Source organism: Teleopsis dalmanni, chromosome 2 (assembly GCF_002237135.1).
Source record: "Teleopsis dalmanni isolate 2A chromosome 2, ASM223713v2, whole genome shotgun sequence".
NCBI lineage: Eukaryota > Metazoa > Arthropoda > Insecta > Diptera > Diopsidae > Teleopsis > Teleopsis dalmanni.
Genome location: NC_051847.1, coordinates 131,430,302 through 131,439,921, shown reverse-complemented (window position 1 = coordinate 131,439,921; position 9,620 = coordinate 131,430,302). Strand labels below are relative to the sequence as shown.

The 9,620-nt window shown below is 25.3% G+C and overlaps 1 protein-coding gene across 1 annotated transcript in view; it reads right to left on the bottom strand.

Moving 5' to 3' along the window:
• Positions 1–9,620, bottom strand: part of LOC119677401 (putative elongator complex protein 1) — a 279,253-nt gene that overhangs the window by 49,975 nt on the left and 219,658 nt on the right. The gene's annotated exons all lie outside the window — the stretch shown is intronic.

The window sequence follows — 9,620 nt, the reverse complement described above, 5'->3', positions numbered from 1 at the left end:
AGGAAATGTACATACATGTGTTTATAATTTGGGAACTACTAACTGAAAACAATCAAATAAATTAACATTTTTTCTCATAGGAAGTACATGTACGACAATGAATTTAAAATTTATATTTTTGTGATATGAAATGAATTTTATTGTTGTTGGCAACACGCAATATCAATCAAGAGGGGGGAAAAGGAAGCAGGATGTCCAATTAAGTTTAAGGAAAAAAATTTGTTGAGGTACTTCAAGTTTAGGGTAACTTGAAGAAGAATAAAACGAAGCAGCATTATTGAAAAAAATATTAGAGGAAATAAATAAACTGAGTTTCGATATATATAAAATAAGTTATTAAAATGGAATAAAATTAGGAGTATTTCTTAATTGAAGTGATTCGAATGAAATGATTTTATAAACCAACCAAATTAATAAGAACGATAGACAAAAAAATATAGAATAAAATTATGTTCAGACCCTTGATTTTTCCAAGTCAAAATATTTATAAATATAGGTCGTGTGCGAGTTAGGCTAAGTTGCGTTCTAAATGAGGGAAATTCTAAGTTGTGTCGATAATGTATTGATGTGTCGATACGTGTTGATAAATGGCAAAATGTGTGCAGTGCAAAAAATCCCAAAAAATCTCCCATTTGGTTTAGCATCAACTTAGCCTAACTCGCACACGTCCATAAATATTTTCTTTTTAATTTGTAAAGAATATGCATTTTATAGATAAATAGTAAGATACATGTGATCGTCGCCTTAAATTATTTAAAAATTGCCACATTTAGTCTAAATTGATCCGCTGTGATATCACATGATACTAATAAATTACTAAAATTACTTACTAAATTAATATCAAATTACACAATACTTTTTTTTATGATTTTAAAAACCTTCTAGAATAGAATATAAGTTTGTCTAAGTATAATTTTGAGATGCTTCCTTTATGTTAAAAATCTTTTTGGATCATATTATCATATTAAATTAATTCCAATATTCAAGAAGATTGATCCCAGATGTAGCGAAAAGGTCAAACAGGAAAACAGGTCAATCGTAATCTTCAATCGTGAACATTTACAAAAATATCTTTTCCGCATTGGCAAAGTAAATGATCCGAAATGCATATACGAAGATACAAACAAAGACAACACTGAACAACAGATGGAAGACTGAAAGAACATCACTTGAAACAATAGTCAGTTAAATAAACGTCGAAGATATCACAACGAAGATGATGCTATCTGAAAGTAACTGAACCGCTATAGACCGTTTCGTTACGATCATACTCAAATGGAAAAAATATGATCTAGAAAAAAACAAATAAATTTAAGCGAGGCCTGGACGCAGGCTAACGAAGAAAAACAAAAATTTTTAATGGAAAATGAACAAAGGAACTCTATCCTGAAGTATTCCTGATAAAGTTCCAGGATAGAAGCGATGTAACCATGTAAACCGGGCATATCACTATTCTGACGACATAGTGACGATGCGTTAAGCATTTTTAAACCTGAACTGATCTTAAGAAGATATGAGCCTTCTAAGTGTTTCAGAGGCCTACGCGTGTATATTGTCGTTATGGGTGACGTTCTTCTTTTCTAGAACCAAATAATTTATATTGTAATTAACTAATATAAAAAAAATACTTAACGTACTCAAAACTCTGTCTTGTTTATAATAAATACGATTGATTTTTAGATTAAAAAACCGAAATTGTTGCCAAAAGTGCTAAGTAATTCAAATACATGTCTAAATATTTGGGTAAAATTTTAACCAATTACCTGAATTAAAATGATACATTGAGTAAACGTTAATAGCATCCAAGCTAGCCGAATATTGACATTGGCAACAGATTCGACCATTCTTCTAGAATAATAATAACGATAGCAATCAATTGGAATATAGACTGGATATTCTTTTCTCTAATGAAATAAGTCTAGATAAGCAAAAGGATTAAACACTAGCATAACCTCTCGAAAAATGTTATTTGATCAACTAAATAATTACGTACAAGCTTAGCAACAGAACAGATTACTTTGAAATTTACATAGAAATATTCAACATTTAAGTGTTGATTTCACATACGATTTTTGAATGAAAAATTTAAATCAATTTATTATACTTTAAATATAAAAGTCATAAAGTTTGAGAATATTCTTAAACATGTAGGACTTCATCGAAGTTTTGGAGACAATTTTAAAAATATAAACATAATCTTAAAAATTTGAAAGTTTGACAATAACGACGACTTGTTGAATTAATAACTTTTAGAACCATAACATTAGTTTATGTTTTTTAAACTAATACTAAAAAGTTGAAAAAAGTTTTAGAGCTAAAAATTACTTTCTATCTAGAGATTTTCTGTGCTTTGATCAATCGTTCTGTGCTTTGATCAATATTGATAAATTTGTAAATATAAATTTTTTGAAATAAATTCAAATATAATAATTAAAATAGCAACTAAACAATATAAAAAATCGGATTGTACTGATATTTATTCGATTTTTGATAACTTAAACATATATGCACAGAATTCTAAGTTCTTCTACAGCCAATACATGTATTAAGTTTGTTCTGCTATCGTACTTGAACAAGCTTTGGCTGACTAAAAAAATTTAGTTTGACATTGCTATCGAAATAAGGAATAGAAAATGAAAATTGATCTACCACGCTGAGAAAAAAGTATGGCGGTGATACAATATTTTTATTGTAGATCGTAGCAGATCGTACTTTTAGCAAGCCACGCACCATGGAAATCGAAATTAGGTATTGACATCTTGTCTTGAATGAACTTCGAGCCCTAGCGCACAAAACCGCAATATATATATATACAAAAAACGAAAAACCAAAATATTTTTTTGTTAAGTCAGTGATCTTGAAAATGTATACAAAGAAAAATATAAAAAAACTGAATGTTATTAAAATCCATTTGTGCATTTTAAACAATTACTTTCACTCAATGGAAGATAATAAAATTGTTTAAAACAGAGGATTCATTGCGAATTGTCTGGTGACCACTTTTTAGTTTTATGTCTGCATAGGCTTAGGCGAATACATGAAAACGCAATAGTGCATGAGTGTGTCTGCCTGCCTACTGGTAAGTGCCACTGTTTGGAAGACCTCTCTAATAGAAAAATGAACGTATGTTTTAGTGTGGAAAATCGTACTTATAGGGAAAACTTGTTTTAATTTTCTTATGGTTTTTTTTTTAATTTTTCAGTTTGCCGAATTTATTTTTTATCATTTTTTTTATTTCTTCTTATTTAGATTAAGCTTGCCTTAAATGAGTCATGTCACTTTTAAATTCGAAAGAAATTAAAAGTTCAAATGGAAAGAAAGGCTTTGTAAATTAAGTTAGAACAGTTGTTTTCACTTGAGGATAAAAACAATATTATTTCCACTTTAAATTATATTTTTATTATAATTACTATTTTAAATTTTCAACATGCATTTTTATTTTTTAATGTAATTTTAACACATACAAATATAATTATATCTGTAAATTATTTTTAAATTTTTATAATTATTTTTTTATTGTTTTCAGATTATTAAACTTCACATAAGTTAAATTTTAAAAATTATTTTTCATGAATTTTTTTTTTATTTATTAATTTTTACTTTAATTTTATTTATAAACAATTTTATTTTTAATTTCTTTTCTGAATTGAAATTCCGTTTACCTATTAAACAAACTTTCTTAAAATATCGTAAATCAAATTTAATTAAAAACTTGCGAAAATTTTATTTTGCAATAAATTGGAATTTTTCAAATTTATTTAATCAACAAAAATTAACGAAATTTAAGTTCGCGATATGCCGCATTCAACGCAACGAGTTTCCACACCGAATGAACGTTGCTTGTGGATGAACATGAGTTCAGACTTAAACGTGCTCATTTCGAGCTCATTTATCTCGCTACTTTTATCTACATTTGCTAAGAGAGACTTTTGTGTAGATAAATTTTCACAAACAAATTAATAAAGTTGAATAAATAACACTAATTTTATCTACGAAGAAATTTGTATTATGTTAAACTAAAAATTTATGTTATTTAAATTAAATGTGATTTTATGTCAATTAGAATTTTAAAAAGATTAAGATAATGATAGTCTTTGAAGTAAATTGAGAAATTCAATTAAGCATTATCAAGTATATTAATGAATGCCATTCAATTGAATATTAAAACCTCAAGAAGTTGAGGCTTTAAAAGTAATAAATAGTGCTTATATTTTAAAATAGTTTATTAAACACTCTGCAATTCATATATTAAAAAGAGAAGCAATATTTTAATGGATGGAGTCGTGAGGATTCAATAACTTTATACAAGAGTGTGAAATACAAGAATGCGAATATTCAACTTTTTCAATACATATATATATATAATATGCATTTCATAAAGTTTAATCGCATACAATACTATCTTGTCCATATTTTGTGAAAATATAGACTATACTATTCTTGGTAAATATGTTACAAGATATTTTAACTTTAAAAATGTTCAGCGTCATAATTTTAACTTAGGAAAGTATGGAAACATAAGACGGGGCAGTCTTTAAGTTGAAAAGGAAATATTGTACAGTCTGGGCCAATTTCATGATGTACACTAACGTGTTGATGTGAAAGGACAGTGTTCAATGTCGAACAAATAAGGGTTACTGAACTTAAGTGTACATTGTACGTAAATAGGTTCTACTTGGAAGAGTTTATTTTTATTCTTTAATAAATATTATATTTAATAATAATTTAATTTTATTTAAATATTACATTATATGTAATTATATATTATTTATATAATTACATATATTATTTAAATATTATTATTTCAGTCAAAAATATTTCGTTCATTAACAGGAGCCCCTTGGTTTCTCAGAAATTTCATCATACATATGGATCTTCATGTACCTCTAGTAAAAGACGAGCTAGCCCTCCTGCGGCATAAATATCGTACTAAAATAATGTTGCATCCAAACCTACTCCATATCCCGTCTCAAAAGATCAGATTTACTGGGATACCTTTAATATATCCTAAATGTATTACCACATCAAGTTCAATTATTATTAAAAATCAAAAGTTAAGAATCTTACGTTTTAAACAAGGAAAGTTTAGGTAGTGACATAAACTTTGAATGAATATTTTTAGTATGTAAGATTTAAATAATTATTGTTAGACTTTTTAAGTGATTCAATAAATAAAAGAAAAGAACAAAAAAAAAATTTTACACAATGACTTTTTGTTATTATATGTAAATAAAAGCAAAATATTACATATAAATAATTTTATTTCAGTCGGTCATATGAAAGTGAATTCAAAGTTATAGGCAGAATATTTGAAAGATCATATTGATAGAATTATTTAATTAATATAATAAATAAATTATCCCAATCAATTTTGTAGTCAATTTTTATATTAACGGTAATTGTGAACTGTAAAATTCAACTAATTTTAAAATTTTGAGAAGTTAATATAGTTTAATTAAATAATTCATATATTTTTATATGGAACTTCGTATGAAGAAGAATTACTAAAACGTTAATGTAGTATTTGCATATAAACCCATTTCGTGTAAACCCATTTTATCAACTTTTCATGCGAAATGAATGTTAATACTAGACTTAAAGGAAGCAGTTGAATTGAAGTAATAAACACATAAAACTCTTTTATCTAAAAATTTATGAACAAATAATTATGACACTTACCTTCGAAGATATTTCATTGTGTTACTTTATTTCCAAAAGATAAAGAATAATACTGAAAAGAAAAATAAAAATTAATTTTAAATAAATACCATACTTTACTGACAGAATATACTATACCAAATAAAAAAACTAATTAGTCAACTAATCGTTTATAATTGATTTTAAATAGTTCAAAATAAGTTGAAGTGCAATCAATAATAATTAAAACAAAAACTTTAAATACAGGTCGATAGTAAAAATTTCAAACGTAAGTATTAATTTGAAAAAATTAATGTAATTTAGAATACAAGTAAAAGCTACAACTTCTAAGATTCTGGGAAATATAAATATTTCACCTGAAAATAATTTTCTTGCGACTAATATATTATATTTACTTCTATAATAATAAACTTGGTTCTATAATAATATTGTAAATTATAAAATTAATTTTGTTAAAAAATGCGAAAAAGTTTTTAAAGGTACAAGTATTTCATGACCACACCCATAAAAAAAAATTTTTTTAATTTATATTAGGAGCACATTCAATATATAGAATAAAATGTAAGAGCAGTTTTCGTGCTTCAATTATGTGTGACATCTACAATGTTATTTCTATTAATTATTCACGATCATTCGTCTAATGTAATTTTTTTTAATTTAAGGCTGATCGTGATGTTATCTATTTAAAACTTTGAATATTAAAAAGTTACTTGTTTTGCAATATATAAGTACAGATTTTATCTATCTGTCAATGCACAAAAATTAAATTTTTTTTATTTGTAGATAACTCGATTATTCGGAGATTAACCGACCGATTTTAGTTTTGATGCAATATTTATGAACGAAAGATAAAGAATATATACCATTATGAATCCAACAGGTAGCATTGATGTATTAAGAAAAGACAAAAATATTAGTGGAAAATATAATGGAACTTGGTATTGATGAACAATGTTATTAACATTTAGAAATCAATAAAATTCGGCTAGTAAAAATAGAGTGATTAAACTTTACACTAAAGCAATTTAGTGTTTATATTAAAATAAGTCATGTTTAAACAGCAGATTCTATTGTGATAGTACAAAATACAATATAAAATAGCTTACAGTATAGAATAAAATCGAATCGGATCGAATAGAGTAGAATAAAATAGAATAGAATAGAGTACAATAAAATACACAATGTACGAGAACACAATACAATAGAATATTATACAGTACGATTTTTCATGGTATAAAATAAAGGATATCAACAAACAATTGTTATTTTTAAAAATTTTGTATCTTAAAAATAACTTATCTGAATACTTGCTTGACTTACATTGTTCCCCTTCTGTTATGAGGAATAATTGACCTTAATGTTTGCGTTTTCAGTATCAAAACGTTACTTCCTAATGTAAATTCATTAAATTAATTTTTTTTTCTTAAAGGTTATGATATTATCGTTCAAGAGCAGAACTCAATTAAGTTCAAAGTTATAAAAGTAATATGACGTCAACCAGAAGAAAAATATAATTACTTTTAAAGGAATCCAGATCAAGTGTTTTAAAATTAAACTGATTAAAAATAAATTGAAGTTTCATGTTATATTTTCAAAAAACATCACCTGGTAAACTCTAAATAAATGTTTAAGTTGCATTAATGAAATAACCATTATTTAAATACTTGTCATAAATAATTGAATATCTTAAATTATTATTATAGCAATAATTTTATTTGACAATTACTGAGTTTTTTATATTTAAATCAGATAAAAATAATAAATTTTCGTTTCAATATGGAACTATATATGAAATATGGAATCGTATCAACTCTTATAAAATTTCTTATAATATAGAAACTAGTAATTATATTTTCTCTTCAAATGTCTCTTTACTTCAGTCTTTGTAACAAAATATTTTAATTATTTCTTGACGCCATGTTCATACATTGCTTTCGAAATTATTATTCATATTCGAAAAGTTTGGTTGAGTTCGTGATATTTTATAAGGAAATATTATTATTAACATACAACATTTGCAAATAGATACTATAAAGATAAAATTCTCTACTTAAATTTTATCATAACTCAATTAAAAAAAGTTTTTAGATACTCACGATCTGAGTCAAATTCTTAGTCTTGCATATAAAGATAGTTAGGTGTATTAGTGTATTTGTTAGGCTCGAATTAAGCTAACAACATAAATTATTTATAAATTATGTTGTTCGAAAAAACCTCTTTATAAAATATAATAAGTTCCTTTTAAAAATATAATAGTCACATCCGTCTGAAAAATTTGACGTTAAATTACAACTTATATTCATATAGTCTCGCCCGTGCGACTAGTGGAGTAACATTAGCATGACTTCCTCAGTATTACGTTCCTAGATTAGGTTCTATACATAAGAAAGAACAAGTCATGCAACAAATTATGCCTCTACGAACAGAATAGTATTGAAATTTAACAATTAAAAATAAAAATATAATTAAATAATTAATTCAATTATTCTACAGCTGATTAATGATTTCGTTCTAATATTAACATAGCAAGTTAAATTGTTAATAAAAACTTTCATAGCAAAAGTAACAAAACTCCAGAAAAATATGCGAACATAAAAAGTCAAGTACGGCTTTGGATCAGTTGATTAAGGTGCGCTGATTCTGAGCTTCACATTTGGCTTCGATTCCTGGTACTTGCAGTCTCAAAAATAATTATTGACGAATAATTAAATACAAGAATTATTTCCAAGATCACTGATGATGGGTATTTGGCAATACTCGAAACAGCTGTATGGTCAGCCAAAAATTTAATTAATTAAAAAAATATAAAAATGAATTTTTGTTGTTGTAGTTCACTACTGTTCGAAAAAACCTCTTCATAAATTACTAAACTGAAGGATTGTTATTTAGCAAATAATTAAAAAAAATTATTTATTTATTAAAATAAATATTTAAAATAAAAACAATAAAAGATTTTTTAATTGTTTAATATCTATTTAAAAATCAATTGGTTTTTTTTGAAGTCAATATTTCATTTTTTTTTAAATAACAACGCTGCACTGTATAACATTGTTACGAATGTCATTTTCGATAGGTAGATTTGGATTCAATTTGGATTTATTTTCGATTTGTCAAATTTTGTTGCTCAATATAACGTTTTTAAAATAATCTGACATTTTTGTAGTTAGTAGCAACACATATATTTCATAAATACATATGTAGAATCAAATCTTGCTTTATCTATCAAGTGATATCAAACAGCTGTGAATTCTAGAGTAATCTCGCTACTCTGACAAAATATCTAGAGTTTTATAAATTTATCTCTAGTGTTATACATTTCGCTCGAGATTTACACTATTACAACACTATTTTTTTATTTTATTTTATAATTTTTAAATAATGTATGCTTCTCGATCTGGTCTATTCAAAAAAATTGTTGAAATTTAAAAAATTTAACATTATCCAAAAAACTTTTAAAGCATTTAATAAAGCTTTGGCAAGACAGCGTAATTTTAAAGTGTCTAATAGAGCTGAACGAACTTTGTTTTGTATTTCATTTATTTATATATGTATTTTTTTAATTTGATTAAAAAATGAGTTATCTTTTGGCATGACGGCGGCTAGCTTACATATTTCGATGACTTGGCAGAAATCGACCAATTTTGCTTTAGATTGTCAAGATTGAATTTCGTTATACTATCCTAATTATTTGATTACAGTTACAGTAAAAATAATAATAAATAATAATATTTGTGTAATTGCACTTATTTCTTCAGAACAAAATCTTTGTTTTTTTTTTCTGTTTGAAAAGTTCTTGATGAAATAATAATTTTATGCCACATAGAGTAAAAATTGTTTGGAGTGTTAAGTTTGAAATATTATACAAATTCTCAAATAAATTTTTCTTTAATAGATTATTAATTGATGTATGTCTTAAGCTATTTGAATAAAACATTTTAAAGAAATTGAAAATATTGACGTTT